At 41.2% G+C, this 19968-nt stretch overlaps 1 protein-coding gene and 1 pseudogene across 11 annotated transcripts in view; both read left to right on the top strand.

Annotated features, from left to right (window-relative positions):
• Positions 1 to 350: 350 nt before the first annotated feature.
• The window catches only part of MICU1 (mitochondrial calcium uptake 1), a 181769-nt gene continuing 162151 nt past the window's right edge, over positions 351 to 19968 (top strand). For 8 of the 11 annotated variants that reach the window (XR_004972226.1, XR_004972225.1, XM_036337031.1 and 5 more), the window contains exon 1: positions 351 to 500. The gene's annotated coding sequence lies outside the window, so the exon portion shown is untranslated. The remainder of the gene's footprint in view (positions 501 to 19968) is intronic. The other 3 variants (XM_036337037.1, XM_036337036.1, XM_036337035.1) reach the window with 1 other exon arrangement.
• Positions 8060 to 8261, top strand: LOC118670387 (annotated as a pseudogene).

The raw sequence follows: 19968 nt of genomic DNA, 5'->3' as shown, positions 1-19968 counted from the left end.
TCAGTTTTCTTTTCACGGACTCCTTTTCCCTTAGTCAAACGGTACCGACGAGGTGACAGAGGGCACAGTACAACTCATAGATTTCTATGAACTCTGTGTGTGTGTGTGAGACTGTGTGTGAATGTGTGAGTGTGAGTGTGAGTGTGTGTGTGTGTGTGTGTGTGTGTCCTTCCCGCCTAAATACTGAGGGGGGCGGGGCCGGGGCCGGGCCAGGGGCGGGGCCTGAGAGCGGGGGCGGGGCCGAGGCGGGGCGGGGCCTGAGGGCGGGGCGGGGCCGAGGCAGGCCGAGGCGGCTTGTTTCCGAGTCCCCCGCCTCCCCACCCCTTTCCTCCGTGCCCCGCCCACACGCATTTCGCCACTATCCCGACAGGCCCAGCGGCTAGAGGAGTCACCTGGAGGTGGGCGGTGGTGGAGGCTGGTCTCGGCTGTCTCTTCGTCTCTATGGTTTTCTGAGGTGGGAGGACTTGACGCAGAAGCAACTGGCGCTTCAGCGGGGACGGGTGAGTACTGAACTCTGAAGCGGGTGAGGAGACAGACATTCTTTATGCAGGCAAAATGGAAGAGGGTGCAAGACGGCTTTAGGGACCTGGTCTCCGGGGCCGGCCGTTTGTCGGCTCTGGGCTCAGGCGGCTTCTCAGATCGGGCGGGGGTCGCTGTCTCTCCCCGAGGCGCCGGTTCGTTCGGGGGCTGGAGAGGAGTCCTTCGTCTCTCCTGCTGCGCGTCGGCCGCTTTTCTTGACTTCACCCGCCCCTCCCTCTGTCCCGGGAGAAGTTCTCCGGGTGCCGCCGGGTTCACTTGGGCGCCGGCGTCCGTCTCCCCGCGGGCGCCTGGAGACACAGGCAGACTCGATAGGTTTCTCGGGCATTTGTGGGTGTGGTTGGAAGAGGGTGGGGGAGTTTACAGTTAGATCTGCGATGGGGAGAAGGATCAGCCTTTGAAATGAAACAAGTGGAAAGTCAATGGGGACCCGAAGGAGCAAAACAAAGCGCAGGCTTCGGGGACGGTTCAGTGTTTATGTTTCCAGTGCCTTCCCGCTCTCGCCCTCTCCGCCCTGCCCGCACCCACCACGCGGGGCTGCGCGGGTGAGCCAGGTGGCGTGGACTCTGTGGGAGCGCTGGCAGAAGAGTTAAAAACGTTAAGTTGCTGTCTCTGTGATCTTAGTGTTTGTGCCTAAAATATTCTCTTTCAGGTGCCTAAAATATATTGTAGGCATTAGAAATATTAGTAGAATAACCATTAGTAGAATAACCATTTCATAGCTCAGGGACTAGAGTAAGCTGTTTTATTCTCCCTGGAAAGACCCATTTTCTTACTATTATGTTATAAATAGGGGTGTCTATCACAGTGTTTTTGGGTGGGTTCTTGGGTTACCTTTGTCTATGTGAAAGCATCCCTTTGGGCCATGTGTGCAAGCGAAGCGATCTTAGTGGAAGAAAGGAGTTTGCGGGTCAAGTGAAGCGGTTTTGAGTTGACAGCAGTAGGAGACTCTAGGTTTCATGGAAACCATATGGCAAGTTAGTGAAATGTCAGCATCTTAAAACATAGATGTTGGCCGGGATGACCAACCTGCTGTCTTTCTGGTGTTGGACAAGGTAGTGAGCTTGTTTGTTACCACCTTATCTCAGGAACTTTGTGGAACCTTCTACCTCTTGTGTGAGGGAAGGTGGCTCTGGCCTCCAGCTGCTCTCTAGTGTCACCCTTCTTAGGTCCCTGATTTCCTCTTCCACTTACGAACATCACTCTGGCTACCTAATTATGGCAAGAAAGTGTCATCAACACCTTCTAAGTGTCCTTAATTACTGAGGATTATAAAACACAGAGTAATTCTGGCAATAAGCATAGGTTCAGGAGTGGGTTGTATGCCTTGGGAGAAAGAGAAATAATTAGTTATTAATAAAAACTAATTAGCAAGAGGACAACAGTGTGTATTGCTGTCTTTATAATCTATAGAATATTTACTATATTTAGTAAGTAGACTTTTTACATTCTCAAGGGGTTCTGTTGACACCAACTTTCCTATAGTATTTAAGAATTAAACAATAGTATGTAATGTCTCCCATAATGCAATATTATGCAAAATAATTATAACAGAAAGATTTAATTGACCCTCCAGACCTTATATTATTTAACATTATGGGACTAAAATAATTGATAGTTATTAAAACTAATGTGGCCACTTTTAATCTTTAGTTTTACCTCTCCTTATAAAATTATCTTTATTGTTGCAAGTATTATAGATGCCTCCCCTTCCCCCATTGAACCCCACCCCCCCACCCTACACCCGTCCCCCACCCCCCAGGCCTTCACCACACTATTGTCTGTGTCCATGGGTTATGCATATATGCTATCAGTTCTTTGGTTAATCTCTACTCACTTCCGCCTGCCTTCCCTCTGAGATTCATCAGTCTATTCATGCTTCTATGTCTCTGGATGTATTTTGTTCATCAGTTTATTTTGTTCATTAGATTCCACATCTGAGTGAGATCATGTGATACTTGTCTTTCTCTGACTGGCTTATTTCACTTAGCATAATATTCTCCAGGTCCCTCCATGCTGTGTCAAAGGGTAAGAGACCCTTCTTTTTTACTGCTGCTTAGTATTCCATGGTGTAAATGTACCACCGCTCTTTTTTTAAAAAATATATTTTATTGATTTCTTACAGAGAGGAAGGAGAGAGACAGAGAGTCAGAAACATCGATGAGAGAGAAACATCGATCAGCTGCCTCCTGCACATCCCCCACTGGGGATGTGCCCGCAACCAAGGCACATGCCCTTGACTGGAACTGAACCTGGGACCCCTCAGTCCGCAGGCCGACGCTCTATCCTCTGAGCTAAACCAGTCAGGGTGTACCACCGCTTTTTTATCCACTCATCTACTGATGGGCACTTGGGCTGTTTCCAGATCTTAGCTATTGTAAATAATGCTGCTATGAACATAGGAGTGCATATATTTTTTTTCTGATTGGTGTTTCAGGTTTCTGATTGGTGTTTGAGCTCAAAGTGGGCTCACTAGGTCAAATGGCAGTTCCATATTCAATTTTTTTAAAAAATATATTTTATTGATTTTTTACAGAGAGGAAGGGGGAGGGATAAAGTTCTGCATCGATGAGGGAGAAACATCGATCAGCTGCCTCCTGCACACCCCCTACTGGGGATGTGCCCACAACCAAGGTACATGCCCTTGACCGGAATCGAACCTGGGAACCCCTGAGTCCCCAGGCCTGCGCTCTATCCACTGAGCCAAACCGGCCAGGGGCTATATTCAATTTTTTGAGGAAACTCCATAGTGTTTTCCATAGTGGCTGCACCAATCTTCATTCCTACTGGCAGTGTACTAGGGTCCCCTTTTTCCACATCCTCACCAGCACTTTCATGTGCTGATTTGTTGATGGTAGCCATTCTGACAGAGAGATTTGCATCTCTCAGATGATTAGTGATTTTGAGCATTTTTTCATATGTCTCTTGACCATCTGTATGTGTCCTTTTGAGAAATGTCTATTTAGGTCCTTTGCCTATTTTTAATTGGATTGCCTTCCTTTTGTTAAGTTGTATGAGTTCCTTATATATTTTGGATATTAACCCCTTATTAGATGGATGGTTTCTTTTGCTGTGCAGAAGCTTTTTATTTTGATGTAGTCCCATTTGTTTATTTTTTCCTCTGTTTCCCTTGCCCTAGGAGATGTATTGGCAAACATATTGCTTTGAGAGATGTCTGAGATTTTGCCGTCTATGGTTTCTTCTAGTTTCTTTAGTTTTACCTTTTGAGCAATTTTTACAATGGCTATAGCACTTGCTGAACATTAGCCATTTCTTCCCCATATAGAGTTGTTTAATATATTCCTTTTAAAAAGAGAAACAGTTTTTAAAAAGTTTACTCACCACTTTTTCCCCCCCTCAGAATAAAAATAATTTGCTTTTGTGCCAAGGGGAAAAGTTAATTCTTTTAAAGTAGATGTTCTACACACTTTGGTAAATTTTGAGAAAATTGTTAATGCTTTTAAGGTATTAAATATTGATATCTGAGCATATATGAGAGGAAAACACATGGGCATATTTCCCATGTTCCATACTTCCTATTATAAAAGTAACTAGGAGCCCAGCGTGTGATTTGAAATTGCGCGGCACTGCCCACCCTCGAGTCACTGGTCCAGCCCTGCCTCTCTCCCCGGGCCCGCAGCAGCCTTGTCCGCTGCCTGTCCAGCCCTGCCTCTGTCTCCGGCCCTTGAAGCCGCCAGGGCCGCTGCTGATCAGGCCCTCCCCCAGTGCAGGTGCTCAGAGGCCCTTGCCGCCCCGCCCCTGCGTACAACCTCCTCCTGTCCTGTTGACCTGTGTCCTGGTTAATATATATATATATATATATATATATATATATATATATAGATATAGAGAGAGAGAGAGAGAGAGAGAGAGAGAGAGAGAGAGAGAGAGAGATAGGTGTTTATTTTGGAAAATAGAAGTTATAGAAAATATAACATTGAAAGTTAAAATCCTAATTTATCTTTTCCTCTGCCACAGGTAACCACTAGTTCCTTGCATGTTTGGGAATCAGTGTGGAAAAGTAAAGAGTGTAAAGTCAGACTCTGTGGGGAAGATGGTACTAATAGCACTAGCCTTACTTTCTCTAACCTTAGAAACCCCAGAAGAGAAAGAACTTTCCTTTCTCTAGTGTATGGGAGGGAGTCTCATTGGCTTGACTTGGGTCATTGCCCATCCTAGAGGCAATCTCTGTAGCTAGAGTGATAGAATGCCTTGTGTGGCCAGGATAGGCTCTTGTTCCTACCCTGGAGTGGGTTGTAGGGGGTATACGGTTTCAAACCACATGAATTAAGGGTAGGAGGCATATACTAGTAATTGCTAAAGGAAAATTGAGGTGTTATTTCCCAGAGATGGGAGAATTGATGGATAGGCAAAAATAACAGATGTTCACTAAAATAATTTTTATGTGTTTGTTTTTTAATTAGGAGAACTTGCTTTCCTTTCCCAGTATAAATTAAATTATACTTTACAGTGTATATGTTGATTCCCCTCCCCCTTTTTTTAAATCCTTGCCCACGGATATGTTTTAATTGATTTTTAGAAAGAGGAAGGGAGGGGTAAACATTAATGTGAAAGAGAAACATAGATCAGTTGTCTCCTGTATGTCCCCGACTGGGGATCAAACCCTCAACCTAGGTATGTGCCCTCACTGGGAATAGAGCCCACAATCCTTTAGTGTAGGGGACAAAGCTCTAGCTGGCTGAGCCACACGACCAGGATGACTTTTCCTTTTTTAATATCTGTTATTTTATTAATTTATAGAACTTAAACTCTTCAAGTGCCTGGGTTGGGGGCTCAATCCCCAGTGTGAGGCATGGTGATATGATTCTCTCATCATTGATGTTTCTATCTCTTTCTCCCTCTCCCTTTCTCTCCGAAATCAATAAAAACATATTTAAAAAATAAATAAGTAAACTCTTCAAGTGCATATATTTGTACTGTTATCCTTACTCTGGAGTATTCACATTTTATAACTTTAATATTATGCTTATTTGACCAGTTTGTTAAAATTGATTTTTGATAAATATTTTTACTACAGTGGAGTAATTTGATTAACAAACTGTGGTTTATAAATAGTAAATTAAAATGTTCTAAATATTTAAGTATATCTAGGTAATATGATTAAATGCTTGACTCTCTGTAATTATTTCATGTTTATTTTTTTAAAAAATATATTTTTATTTATTTCAGAGAAGAAGGAAGAGGAAGAGAGAGATAGAAACATCAATGATGAGAGAGAATCATTGACCGGCTGCCTCCTGCATGCCCCCTACTGGGGATCGAGCTTGCAACCTGGGCATGTACCCTTGACCAGAATTGAACCTGGGACCCTTAAGTCTGCAGGCTGATGCCAAACCGGCTAGGGCAATTATTTAATGTTTTAAAAAGTATAGAAACCACTCACTTGTGTATTATATAAAAAATATCTACACTGCCCTGACTGGTTTGGCTCAGTAGATGGAGCGTCAGCCTGGGGACTGGGTGGTCCCAGGTTCGATTCCAGTCAAGGGCATGTACCTTGGTTGTGGGCACATCCCCAGTGGGGAGTGTGCAGGAAGCAGCTGATCGATGTTTCTCTCTCATCGATGTTTCTAACTCTTTATATCCCTTCCTCTCTGTAAAAAATCAATAAAATATATTTTTAAAAAATATATCTACACTAATGAAAGAGAAAGAGGCAACTTGACTGTACCTTCACAACACCCACCAGCCAATCAGGAGTGAGTATGCAAATTTACCCAACAAAGATGGTGGGTTAATTTGCATACACAGGTGCTGAGCGGCCAGGGGCAGGGTGGCCACCTGCACGTGCGCTGGCACCAAGCAGCCTGGGTCCTTAGGACCTAGGCCACTCTGAGCCTGTAGGCCCGTGCATAGGCCCGGAGCGGCCAGGGTCCCAGAACAACCTCCAGCCACTCCAGTCCTACGTGTGCAGGCGCTGAGTAGCCAGAGGCAAGGCGGGAACACCCTCTGCATCACCGTGGCTGGCCTGTGGGCAGCACTCACATACCGAGCGGCTGGGGGTGGGGCGGGACACCCGCTGCATCGCCCTGGCAACTCGGAGGGCATTCCTGCTTCCCCTGCCTCAGGCGCTGAGTGGCTTGGGTCCTGGGGATGCCACTGGAGTGTCTGGTCCTGTCAGCCTGGCCTGGGGGCAGATGAAGTTCCCAGTCCTTTTGTTTCCGCAGCCCCTGGACCGGAAGCGAAAACCAAGAGCGCAGGGAGCACCAGGAATGCTGGGAATCATAGTTCTGGTAGCAGATGCATTGTGGGATCTCCTCGACTAGTGGTCGGCAAACTGTGGCTCACGAGCCACATGCGGCTCTTTGGCCCCTTGAGTGTGGCTCTTCCACAAAATACCGGCTCTTCCACAAATACTGACTTCTGTGCATGGGCCACGAAGTTTCAATCGCACTGTATGTGCGTGCCCACACGTGGTATTTTGTGGAAGAGCCACACTCAAGGGGCTAAAGAGCCACATGTGGCTCACGAGCCGCAGTTTGCCGACCACTGTCCTAGACACGAGCAAAGTGAGTCTGGAGCAAGTTACTGTTGCAGTTGGGTGATGGAGGGAGAGCAAAGGTGAGAGACATAAGTAAAGTCAGAGTGTCGAGGAAAAATTAAAAGGAAGATATCCTGCAACTTCTAGGAAATCTCCACCAATGGAGCAAAGAAAAAAAAAATACCTCTATTATTCTGTGAGCAACAAACCAAACTGAGTTGGAGTCTCAGACAATTCGCTCATGTGATTGCAAAGACAGACAGAAACTCCTGGATTGGAGAGGGCTCCCCAATTGGAGAGGGTGTAGGTCGGGCTGAGGGAACCAGCCCCCTTGCACGAATCTTTGTGCACTGGTCCCCTAGTATCACTATAATTGTAACTAATTTCTGTCACTGGGTATTAACTTTAAAACTGTAGTTAAGCCCTGTCCGAGTGACTGGGTTGGTTGTATCATTGTCCTTTTGGTTCCAGTCAGGATTCATACCCAGATTGTGGGTTGGATCCCCAGTCAGGGCATGTGCGGGAGGCAACCAATTGATGTTTCTCTGCCACATCTCTCTCTCTCTCTCTCTCTCTCTCTCTTATCAATTTTTTTTAAAACTGTAGTTAACATTAATGTCTGGCTTTGTATCTTTATGTGTTATTCTGATGATGCATTGTATTTTTAGAGAAAATATAATTGAAGCAACATTGTTTACTGTCTTCGTTGGAAAGAAATGTTAATGGTTATTTCAATGAACATTGGAACTTCAATTGCTAACATTGGTGGCACATGCTTTAGTTTAGACAGATCTGTGTTCTAAAACCCAACTCCATCACTCTGGGTGTTGTGAAAATTACCCAATTTCTCTGAACTTGAGTTTATTCCATTTGCAAAATTGAAATGATAATACCTATCTCTGGGGTTCTTGCCAGGATTAACTTAATTAATGTTTGCCAAGTGTCTTGGATATAGTAGGTTCTCATTAAATGTAACTTAATAATAACAATAACAAAAAGTAATGTCTAAAAAGATTTTATATCGCTTCTCGGCCTTTTGGCTAAGATCAAGTGTTGTTCTTATCAGTTTAAAAAGATTTTATTTTCCCAATTTCAGCATGTTTAACTGTGGGGAGAGTAAAATATACAGGTATTTGAGGAATTAACTATATTGTTCTTCATTCAGTTTGTCTTGATATTGGCAGGTGTTTACATTACATATTGCATATACAGTATAGCAATAGACTAGAAAACTTTGAACAAAATATGGTAATTATTAATGTACTGCCGAAGTATTTGAAGATTGCCTAATTTAAGTATGGTAACTTTCATGCTAGGGGAATGTATTGAGAGAATTTTACACAAACTCTGAGCTCAGTAAAGTTTAGTATTAAGTGGAAGATACACGATAGGAGGATAACTATGTGTTGGACATCTCAGGAATTCAGATTAGAATTTATGTTGACTTTTGGTAATAGAAATGATAAAAATGGATTTGCTTTTATTTTTAAGGATAAGTTCAGTGTTGAACTCCTGTGAAGAAGTAATGCTTTGAGAATATGATATGTTAGATACCTGCAGGTGGAAGAGATAACAATTTAGAATGTTTCTTGAAAAACCAAAAAAAAAAAAAAAAAAAAGCAACTGTGTAATTGAAAAACTTGTGAGAAGTGATTGACACTAAATATAATTAATGATCTGGCATTGGGAAGTTAAATATTGCTGCATTAGGATGAGAGGTGTTTTAGCCCTTTTTATGAGAAAAGAAACAACTAGAAATGGGTTAATCTTTATTTCTCCAAACTAAGAGTAATCAGGGGGGTTTTTTTGTTTTCTTTTTTGGAAATTGTAAACATTTCCCAGGCTAACTTCAAGGTGGGTTTTACTGACTGTGAGAAAATTGAAACTTTAGTATAGTATTTGAGAAATAGATCCTCATCATTCTTGTTAGCTACACAAATAATAGTTGCATTTCTCTTCAAAGTGATTTTTTAAAAATATATATATTTTATTGATTTTTTACAGAGAGGAAGGGAGAGGGACAGAGAGTTAGAAACATCAATGAGAGAGAAACATCGATCAGCTGCCTCCTGCACCCCACCCCACCCCAACTGGGGATGTGCCCTCAACCAAGGTACATGCCCTTGACCGGAATTGAACCTGGGACCCTTCAGTCCGTAAGCCAACGCTCTCTCCACTGAGCCAAACCGGTTAGGGGTCTTCAAAGTCATTTAATGGTGGTTATTAAACTTAAAATGCCTATCCTAATAGCATTGCTTATTCAGACTTGAACAGTTACTTAATGTCTATTTCTAATCCCCAAGCTCTCAAGTATAATTTAAGATTTGCTTTTTAAAGTTTGTATCTTGAGTATTGGAATTAAATCAGCATGCTATTTTTTTCCTTTAAAAAATAAGCATTACTTTGATTGTCTACTATTCTATTAGGATTAAGTGAGCATTTTATACCACAGCATAGAGAGGGCTTTAGAATCTAAGCTGTAATACATCTTTCTAATGTAGCTTTTATGTCTCTACCTTCCCTTCCTATTCCTTCTTCCATGTTCTAGTCACAGTGAACTACTTTTTGCTCCCCCTACAAACCATGTCTTTTGTGTCTTTATACCTTTGCATAGGCTGTTTGTTGTACTTTGAACGCCTCTCCACCATCCTGACATCCTCCAAGTGGTTACCTATTATTCATCTTTAAACTAGGTTAATGAGTTCTCCAATTCATACAACTTCCCTCCACTTGATAGTGGTTATTTTCCTTTGTGGTTCCCATAATAATTATTTTTACCTTTAAAAACTATTCTTTTTCTTTTGTGGAGCAATTGTGTGTATTTTCTATGAGACTGAGTGTGTCTTTTTTTTTTTTTTTTTTATTGCTTAAAGTATTACAAAGGGTATTACATATGTGTCCATTTTATCCCCCCGCCCTAGACAGTCCCCTAGCCTCCCCTACCCCCCAATGTCTTATGTCCACTGGTTATGCTTATATGCATGCATACAAGTCCTTTAGTTGATCTCTTACCCCCCTACCTCCTGCCCCGCAACCCTCCCCGGCCTTCCTGCTGCAGTTTGACAATCTGTTTGAGGCAGCTCTGCCTCTGTATCTATTATTGTTCAAAAGTTTATAATGGTCTCTATTATCCATGAATGAGTGAGATCATGTGGTACTTTTCCTTCATTGACTGGCTTATTTCACTTAGCATAATGCTCTCCAGTTCCATCCATGACGTTGCAAATGGTAAGAGTTCCTTCCTTTTTAGAGCAGCATAGTATTCCATCGTGTAGATGTACCACAGTTTTCTAATCCATTCATCTACTGATGGGCACTTAGGCTGTTTCCAGATCTTAGCTATGGTGAATTGTGCTGCTATGAACATGGGGGTGCATATATCCTTTCTGATTGGTGTTTCTGGTTTCTTGGGATATATTCCTAGAAGTGGGATCACAGGGTCAAATGGGAGTTCCATTTTCAGTTTTTTAAGGAAACTCCATACTGTCTTCCATAGTGGCTGCACCAGTCTGCATTCCCACCAGCAGTGCACAAGTGTTCCTTTTTCTCCACATCCTCTCCAGCACTTGTCGTTTGTTGATTTGTTGATGATAGCGTCTGACAGGTGTGAGATGGTACCTCATTGTTGTTTTGATTTGCATCTCTCGGATGATTAGTGACTTTGAGCATGTTTTCATATGTCTCTTGGCTTTCTGAATGTCCTCTTTTGAAAGGTGTCTATTTAGGTCCTTTGCCCATTTTTTGATTGGATTGTTTATCTTCCTTTTGTTAAGTTGTATGAGTTCCCTATAAATTTTGGAGATTAGGCCCTTATCAGATATGACATTGGCAAATATGTTTTCCCACTCAGTGGGTTTTCTCGTTGTTTTGTTGATGGTTTCTTTTGCTGTGCAGAAGCTTTTTATTTTGATGTAGTCCCATTTGTTCATTTTCTCTTTCGTTTCAAGTGCCCTAGGAGCTGTATCAGTGAAGAAATTGCTTCGGCATATGTCTGAGATTTTGTTGCCTTTGGATTCTTCTAAAATTTTTATGGTTTCCTGTCGTACATTTAAGTCCTTTATCCATTTTGAGTTTATTTTTGTGTATGGTGTAAGTTGGTGGTCTAGTTTCATTTTATTGCATATATCTGTCCAGTTTTCCCAACACCATTTATTGAAGAGACTATCTTGGCTCCATTGTATGTTCTTGCCTCCTTTGTCAAATATGAATTGAGCATATTGGTTCGGGCCGATTTCTGGGCTCTCTATTCTATTCCATTGATCTATATGCCTATTCTTGTGCCAGTACCAGGCAGTTTTGAGAACAGTGGCTTTGTAATACAACTTGATATCTGGTATTGAGATCCCACCTACTTTGGTCTTTTTCAGGATTGCTGCAGCTATTCGGGGTCTTTTTTTATTCCAGATGAATTTTTGGAGAGTTCGTTCTAGATCTCTGAAGTATGCCGTTGGTATTTTAATGGGAAGTGCGTTGAATTTATAGATTGCTTTGGGTAGTATGGACATTTTAATGATGTTGATTCTACCAATCCATGAACACGGTATGTTCTTCCATCTGTTTATGTCTTCCTCTATATCTTTTTTCAACGTCCTGTAGTTTTCTGAGTAGAGGTCTTTTACCTCTTTAGTTAAGTTTATTCCTAGGTAGCTTAATTTTTTTGGTGCGATGGTAAACGGGATTGTTTTTATAATCTCTCTTTCTGAAAGTTCACTATTGGTGTATAGAAATGCCTCGGATTTCTTGGGGTTAATTTTGTATCCTGCTACATTGCCAAATTCATGTATTAAGTCCAGTAGCTTTTTGATGGAGTCTCTAGGGTTTTGTATGTATAATATCATGTCGTCTGCAAATAAGGACAGTTTTACTTCCTCTTTTCCAATTTGGATGCCTTTTATTTCTTCTTCTTGCCGAATTGCAATGGCTAGCACTTCCAGTACTATGTTGAACAGGAGTGGTGAGAGGGGGCATCCCTGTCTTGTTCCTGTTCTTAGGGGAAATGGTGTTAGTTTTTGTCCATTGAGTATGATGTTGGCTGTGGGCCTGTCATATATGGCTTTTATTATGTTGAGGTATGATCCTTCTACTCCCACCTTGCTGAGAGCTTTTATCAAAAATGGGTGTTGAATTTTGTCAAATGCTTTTTCTGCATCAATTGATATGACCATGTGGTTTTTTTCTTTCAATTTGTTTATGTGATGTATCACGTTTATTGATTTGCGGATATTGTACCATCCTTGCATCCCTGGGATAAATCCTACTTGGTCATGGTGTATGATCTTTCTGATGTACTGCTGGATCCGATTTGCTAAGATTTTGTTGAGGATTTTGGCATCTATGTTCATGAGGGATATTGGCCTGTAATTCTCTTTCATTGTGTTGTCTTTACCTGGTTTTGGTATTAGGGTGATGCTGGCTTCATAGAATGAGCTTGGAAGTGTTCCTTCCTCTTGAATTTTTTGTAGTAGTCTGAGGAGGATAGGTTTTAGTTCTTCCTTGAATGTTTGGTAAAACTCCCCTGTGAAGCCGTCTGGTCCTGGGCTTTTGTTTGCTGGAAGCTTTTTGATGACTGTTTCAATTTCTTCCATAGTTATTGGCCTGTTGAGATTTTTAGATTCTTCCTGATTGAGTTTTGGAATGTTGTATTTTTCTAGGAATATGTCCATTTCCTCCAGGTTGTCTAGTTTGTTGGAGTAGAGCTGTCCATAGTATTTTTTAACAATAATTTGTATTTCTGTGGGGTCTGTTGTTATTTCGCCTCTATCGTTTCTGATTTTGTTTATTTGGGTCCTCTCTCTTTGCTTCTTGGGGAGTCTGGCTAGAGGTTTGTCAATCTTGTTTATCCTTTCAAAGAACCAGCTCTTGGTTTCATTGATTTTCTGTATTGTTTTTTTGGTCTCTATGTCATTTATTTCTGCTCTAATCTTTATTATCTCCTTCCTTCTGCTCACTCTGGGGTTTTCTTGTTGCTCTCTTTCTAATTCTTTGAGTTGTAGAGTTAGATGATTTACTACCATTTTTTCTTGTTTTTTGAGATAGGCCTGTAGAGCTATAAACTTCCCTCTCAGGACTGCTTTCATTGTGTCCCATAGGTTTTGGATTGTTGTGTTTTCATTGTCATTAGTTTCCAGGATGTTTCGAATTTCTTCTTTGATTTCATTGGTAACCCAATCAATATTTAATAGCATGCTATTCAGCTTCCAGGTGTTTGAGTATTTTGGGTTGTTTTTATTGTAGTTTATTTCTAATATTATGCCATCGTGGTCTGCGAAGACGCTTTTTATGATTTCAATTTTCTTGAATTTGGGGATACTTTGCTTGTGACCCAATATATGGTCTATTTTTGAATATGTCCCATGAGCACTTGAGAAGAACGTATATTCCCTGGCTTTGGGGTGAAGTGTTCTGAAGATGTCTATTAAGTCCATCTGATCTAGTGAGTCATTTAGGATTGCTGTATCTTTGCTGATTGTTTGTCTATAGGACTTATCCAGTGCTGTTAGTGGTGTATTAAAGTCCCCTACTATGATTGTATTGTTGTCGATCTCTCCTTTGATATCTTCCAGGAGTTTTTTTATGAATTTGGGTGCTCCTGCATTGGGTGCATATATGTTTACCAGAGTTATATCTTCTTGTTGTATTGATCCCTTTAGTATTATGAAGTGGCCTTCCTTATCTCTTGTTATGGCCTTCACTTTGAGGTCTATTTTGTCCGATATAAGTATTGCTACCCCAGCTTTCTTTTCCTTTCCATTTGCCTGAAAGATATTTTTCCATCCTTTCACTTTCAGTCTGTGTGAGTCCCTTCTAATGAGGTGGGTTTCTTGTAGACAGCAGATGTATGGGTCATGTTTTTTTATCCATTCAGCCACTCGATGTCTTTTGTTTGGAGCATTTAGTCCATTTACGTTTAAAGTTATTATTGAAAGGTACTTGTTTGTAGGCATTTCTGTTTTTGTGTGGCTGTTTTCTTTCTGAGCTTTTTATTTCTTATTTTTATACCAGTCCCTTTAGCATTCCTTGCATTGCTGGCTTGGTGGTGATAAACTCCCTTAGCCTTTTTTTGTCTGTGAAGCTTCTTATTTCCCCTTCAAGTTTGAATGATAGCCTTGCTGGATAGAGTATTCTTGGATTCAGTCCTTTGCTTTGCATCACTTTGTAAATTTCCGTCCATTCTTTTCTGGCCTGATGTGTTTCTGTTGAGAAATCATTTGACAATCTAATGGGAGATCCCTTGTATGTAACTTTCCGTCTCTCTCTTGCAGCCTGTAAGATTCTCTCTTTGTCATGAACATTTGCCATGGTAATTATGATGTGTCTTGGTGTGGGTCTTTTCGGGTTCACCTTGTTTGGGACTCTCTGGGCTTGTGTGACTTTTTTCTTCCCCACCTCAGGGAAGTTTTCTGATATTATTTCTTCTAATAGGTTTTCTAATCCTTGTTCATCCTTCTGTTGATCTGGTACCCCTATTATTCGTATGTTGTTTCGTTTCATGTTGTCCCAAAGCTCCCTTAGGCTCTCCTCCTGTCTTTTCATTTTTTTCTCCAATTGCAGTACAATTTGGGTGTGTTTTGCTTCCTTGTCTTCTAATTCACTAATTCGGTCCTCCGCTTCACCCAGTCTACTGTTGATACTTTCAATGGAGTTTTTCATTGCAGCTATATCACTCTTCATTTCTTCTTGGGTCTTACTTAAGTTGTTGATTTTTTCATCTGTTTCTTCTAGCTTCTTCCATATGTTATCGATTTTTTCATCTGTTTCGTCTTGCTTCTTGCAGAGGTTGTCGATTTTTTCCTCCATCTGGTTTATGCACTCTAGGACCCTTATTCTGAATTCTTTATCTGTCATGTTGCATGCCTCTGTATTACTTAGCTGCTTTTCTGGAGAGTCCTCCTTCTCTTTCCTTTGGGGGTTTCTTTGTCTACCCATGTTTTATCTCACTGACATATCTAGACGTTGAGTCGTTCAGTGGCTGCTCCCTTGGTGGCAGTGACTCCTTGGTCTGTGGTTGCTCTTCGGGCGGTTGCGGTAGCAGCTGCTCTTCAGTTGGCAGCAGCTCCTCTGGTGGGTGCTGTTCACAGCTGTGGTGGCTCTTCTGGCTGGTGGGGCAAGGTTTCACGTACAGCTGCTGTTCCTCAGCAGAGGGTGTGGTGCTCAGGAGGTTGCTGTTGCTTGGATCTGCTGCGTTGATTTAAAGGCACAAAATACAACACAACAAGGCACCACGTACCAGGCACTATACACAAATATATTCACGATATTAATAACCCCAAATAAAGGTGACCACCTGAATTAAGAGAATTAGGGGATAAGGAAGAAGGAAGAGAAAAAGATAAAAGAGAAAAAAGAAAAGAAAAGTAGGGACCAAAAAAAGGAGTGCAAAAATGAAATTGGGAAAAAGGAGGGGGGAAAATAAAAGCGAGATAAGAAAAGAAAAGAAAAAAAAAGAGCAAAAAGAGAGAATGAAGTGGAAGAGGGGAAGAGACTTTTTTATATGAGGAGAATACTCCTATAGAACAGCCATTAATCCTAACAAATTCCAGCAACAGCTCCCTGGAGATGAATGCAAACTAGAAACAACCAATAATATAACGATGAAAATAGAATGGAGAACACTAATCCCAAAATAAAATAAAGAGAAAATAAAATGGCACTTTAAAAAAAAAATGGTAAAATGGTAGCAGTAATAATACTGGTTAAAAATAAGAAGGTAGTAATTAAAAGGGTAAAATCAGGTGATGGAAAAAAGAAGAGAAAAAAAAAGGAGAAAATAAAAAAAAAAAATAAAATAAAAAAAAAATTGGTTTCTTAGTTAAAAGGTGAAAAAAGAAAAAAAAAATATTGCAGTAGTGAAGGTCCTTCGGTTCTTCTATTCTTCAGTGTGGCTCACCTTAGACCTGCCAGGTATTCAGGAGGGTGTTGAGTTTCCCTGCGATACACTGTTCCTCTGTGTTGTAAACCACAGTCCTTATTTTAAAGCAAGCCGCATTTGTTTCCCAGACTGCCTTATTTTGTGTTTAGCAAAGAGTCAGTTTGTGGGTCAGCCTCTGGGTGGCAGTGCTCTGGGGTTGGCCTCTGAGGCTATAGGGCCTCTCTGTCCAGTGGGAGTTCACTGCCCAGAGCTGGCTGCGTAAGAGTTACCAGTGCTCTGTTGTTGCTGGGATTCTGAGTGTGTCTTGATGTTAGGAACTGAGTCTTATTCACCATCATATCCTGAGCACCTGTCATACAGACAAGCTCAGTACATGTTTAGTAAACAAATGAGTAAATAAGATATTTCATCTGCTTTAAAAATCAGAGTAGAAACAGGATATAATCCAGTAGATTAAGACTGCATTCTGTAACCTTTATCAATCTGAGACATTTAGATAACTTACTTGGACACATCTAGAAAATTCCGTCTACACATTCTGCCACACATCAATAAACATGTTTTATCTGTACCAAGGCTCTGGAGAGAGAGAAGAAAAATCATATTCCATTCCTCAAGGAGCTCATAGTCTAATGGTGGAGGCAGACAGATAAATTGGTAATTACAATTAAATTTAAGCTAAATAAAATTTAAAATTAAGTTTATCAGTTTCACTAGACATATTTCAGGTGCTCAGTAACCACATGTAGCTAGTGGTCACTGTATTGAACAGTGCAGATATAAAACCTTCTGTCACTGCAGCACATTCTACTTGACAGAAGTGTTGTAGAACTCTATAAATAGACTTGAGTCTATATTCTCTAGTTTCACATGATACTAGAGATTTTCAACCACGTTCCTTTCTTGTTAAAATAAAACTTGCTTTTAGATTTGGAAATTATCAAGTAGATTATATTGTAATTCAAATAAAGCAGCATTGCTAATTTTTTCAGGTTTTTGATTTGTAATAGCATTTAAATTAAGTGGTTTTAGAATTTGATTTTCAACTTCAGTATTTATATCATCTAACTTTCCATCCTAATAATTCCTGAGATGGTAATGAAACATAATGGTTAGAGCAATGACTTTGGGATTGTAGAAATTTTCCTCTGCCATCTGCAGGCTATGACCTCTGGCAGATTTCTTAGAAGCATTGAGCTTTGGTGTCCTTCTCAGTTATATTGGAGTAAATAAGATAATGGATATCAGGCACTTGGCATAGTACCCCTCACAGATTAGTGTTAATTAAATGCTAGTATTAAAGAGAACTTGAACAACCAGTTGTATAAATGAAAAACCATTTTTTAGAGAGTTGGGGAGATTGGAATATGGACTGCATATTAGATCATATCAAGAAATATTATAAATTTGTTTAGTGTAACAGTGACATGATTATGTAGAAAGAAAGTCCAGATTTTGGAGACATACTAAATAGTAAAATATATAGCTGTGAAATGATATGATGTCTGAGGGTTGCTTTAAAATAATTCACAAAGACAAAGAGGAATAAAAGGGAGGCCAAGGCAGCTGGAGTTTTCAGTGCAGAATCCTAGAGATTAGAGAGCTGAAAGGAGGGAGAACTCCTGAGATCTGCAAAGGCGTCCCCTCAAATATTCACGTCTGATCAGTGCATACATGTGAGGAAACTACCCAAGGCTAGAAAAAGAACCAGTTGAAAAGATTAGAGACAACTGTACTCAGAGTTCTTGTAGAGGCAGGAATAGTGTTGTTGTTTTTTCCAATCAACCAGAGTGGAAAATGTCTTAACAGGTCATCATGTAGCGTATTCAGAAAGGGTTTTCCTTAGTAGTGCCATAAATTAACCTTAAACTTTATGCTGCTCTGGCCCAGCCTGAAAAGCTTAAAAGCAAGACCTGAAAGTGCACACTGTTTCCAGGTTACTGAATTGTGTCCTAGAACTAAGCTCAAGAATAGTTACAGGAAAACAAAAATATTCAGCACTCAACAAAGTAAAATTCACAGTGCCTGGCATCCAACCAGAAATTACTAGACATGCAAAGGAGCTGTAAAATATGACCCATAATCATGAGTAGGAAAAAATCAATCAAAACTGAAACAGAATAGAACTAGTAGAAAGAAATGTTAAAACATTTTTATAACCCTAGCTGGTTTGGCTCAGTGGGTAGAGTGTTAGCCTGAGGACTGAAGGGTCCCAGGTTCAATTGTGGGCAAGGGCACATGCCCCAGTTGTGGGCTCAATCCCCAGTCAGGGGCGTGTAGGAGGCAGCCAATCAGTGATTCTCTGTCATCAGTGATATTTCTATCTCTCCCTCTCCCTTCCTCTCTGAGATCAATAAAAATATATTTAAAAAACCATTTTTATAATTAATGGTATATTCCATATGCTCAGAAAATAGAAGAAAGATTGAATATGTTAAATAGAAACATGGAAGATCTAAAAAAAAGACCCAAATTGAACTGAACCTCCACAGTTGGAAACTACAATGTCTGAGACTTAAAAAAACAAAAGCAAAACATTGATGAGATTAATAGCAAATTAGACATTGAAGAATAAGACAGAGGGAGAACCAAGATGGCGGCATAGGTTAACGCCGGAGATTGATGCCTTGAACAACCAAATCAAAACACACCTAAAAGACGGAACGGACATCATCCAGAACCACAGGAAGGCTGGCTGAGTGGAAGTTCTACAACTAGGAGGAAAGAGAATATCATACCCAGACTCAGAGGAGGAGCAGTGCTGAAGTGAAATACTCAGGTACTGAGTGCGCGCGGAGCGGGCTGGCGGCGGAGGGCGCAGTTGGTGCTTTCAATCGGGAGGGAGTTTCAGACTCTGAGCTCCAGATCCGGGCGAGTCTCTAGGGACCCAGGCTCAAATGGGAGAAGCGGGACTGTCTGGCTTCAGTTGGAACTCGAAGGCAGCTTTCTCTCCGAGGTTTGCAGCGGTTGCTGGGACTCTGTGAAGCAGAGCCCCTAGGGATGGAACTGAGAGCCACCATAACTGCTCTCTCCGGCCCCCCTTGTTGATCCGAGCCCGAGCGACCCACCCGCCCCACCCAAGCCCTGCGCAGAGCCATTTGCCAGATAGCCTCAGGCAAAGGCTAGATTAGCACCTCCCTAGAGGACAGAAGTTTTCCCACTGCAGACACAGCTGATTCTCACAGCCACCTGGCCTGGAGGTCAAATCCCCCTAGTATTAACTATAACAATCAAGGCTTAACTACAACAAGACTGCACACAAAGACCACTAGGGGGTGCACCAAGAAAGCATTAAAAAATGCGGAGACAAAGAAACAGGACAAAACTGTCAATGGAGGAGATTCAGTTCAGAACCACACTTTTAAGGTCTCTCAAGAACTGTCTAGAAGCCGCTGATAAATTTAATGAGATCCTCAACAAATCTAATGAGACCCTTGATGTTATGATAAAGAACCAACTAGAAATTAAACATACACGGACTGAAATAACGAATATTTTTTTTTAATATATTTTATTGATTTTTCACAGAGAGGAAGGGAGAGAGAGAGAGAGAGTTAGAAACATCGATGAGAAACATCGACCAGCCGCCTCCTGCACATCCCCCACTGTGGATGCGCCCGCAACCCAGGCACATGCCCTTGACCGGAATCGAACCCGGGACCTCTCAGTCCGCAGGCTGACGCTCTATCCACTGAGCCAAACCGGTTTCGGCGAAATAACAAATATTATACAGACTCCCAACAGCAGACCAGAGGACCGCAAGAATCAAGTCAAAGATTTGAAATGCGAAGAAGCTAAAAACACCCAACCGGAAAAGCAAAATGAAAAAAGAATCCGAAAATACGAAGATAGTGTAAGGAGCCTCTGGGACAGCTTCAAGCGTACCAACATCAGAATTATAGGGGTGCCAGAAGATGAGAGAGAGCAAGATATTGAAAACCTATTTGAAGAAATAATGACAGAAAACTTCCCCTACCTGGTGAAAGAAATAGACTTACAAGTCCAGGAAGCATGGAGAACCCCAAACAAAAGGAATCCAAAGAGGACCACACCAAGACAC

The sequence above is a fragment of the Myotis myotis genome, unplaced genomic scaffold (genome assembly GCF_014108235.1).
Source record: "Myotis myotis isolate mMyoMyo1 unplaced genomic scaffold, mMyoMyo1.p scaffold_m19_p_15, whole genome shotgun sequence".
NCBI lineage: Eukaryota > Metazoa > Chordata > Mammalia > Chiroptera > Vespertilionidae > Myotis > Myotis myotis.
Note: the sequence above shows the minus strand (reverse complement) of the source record. Positions and strands in the feature narration are given on the sequence as shown.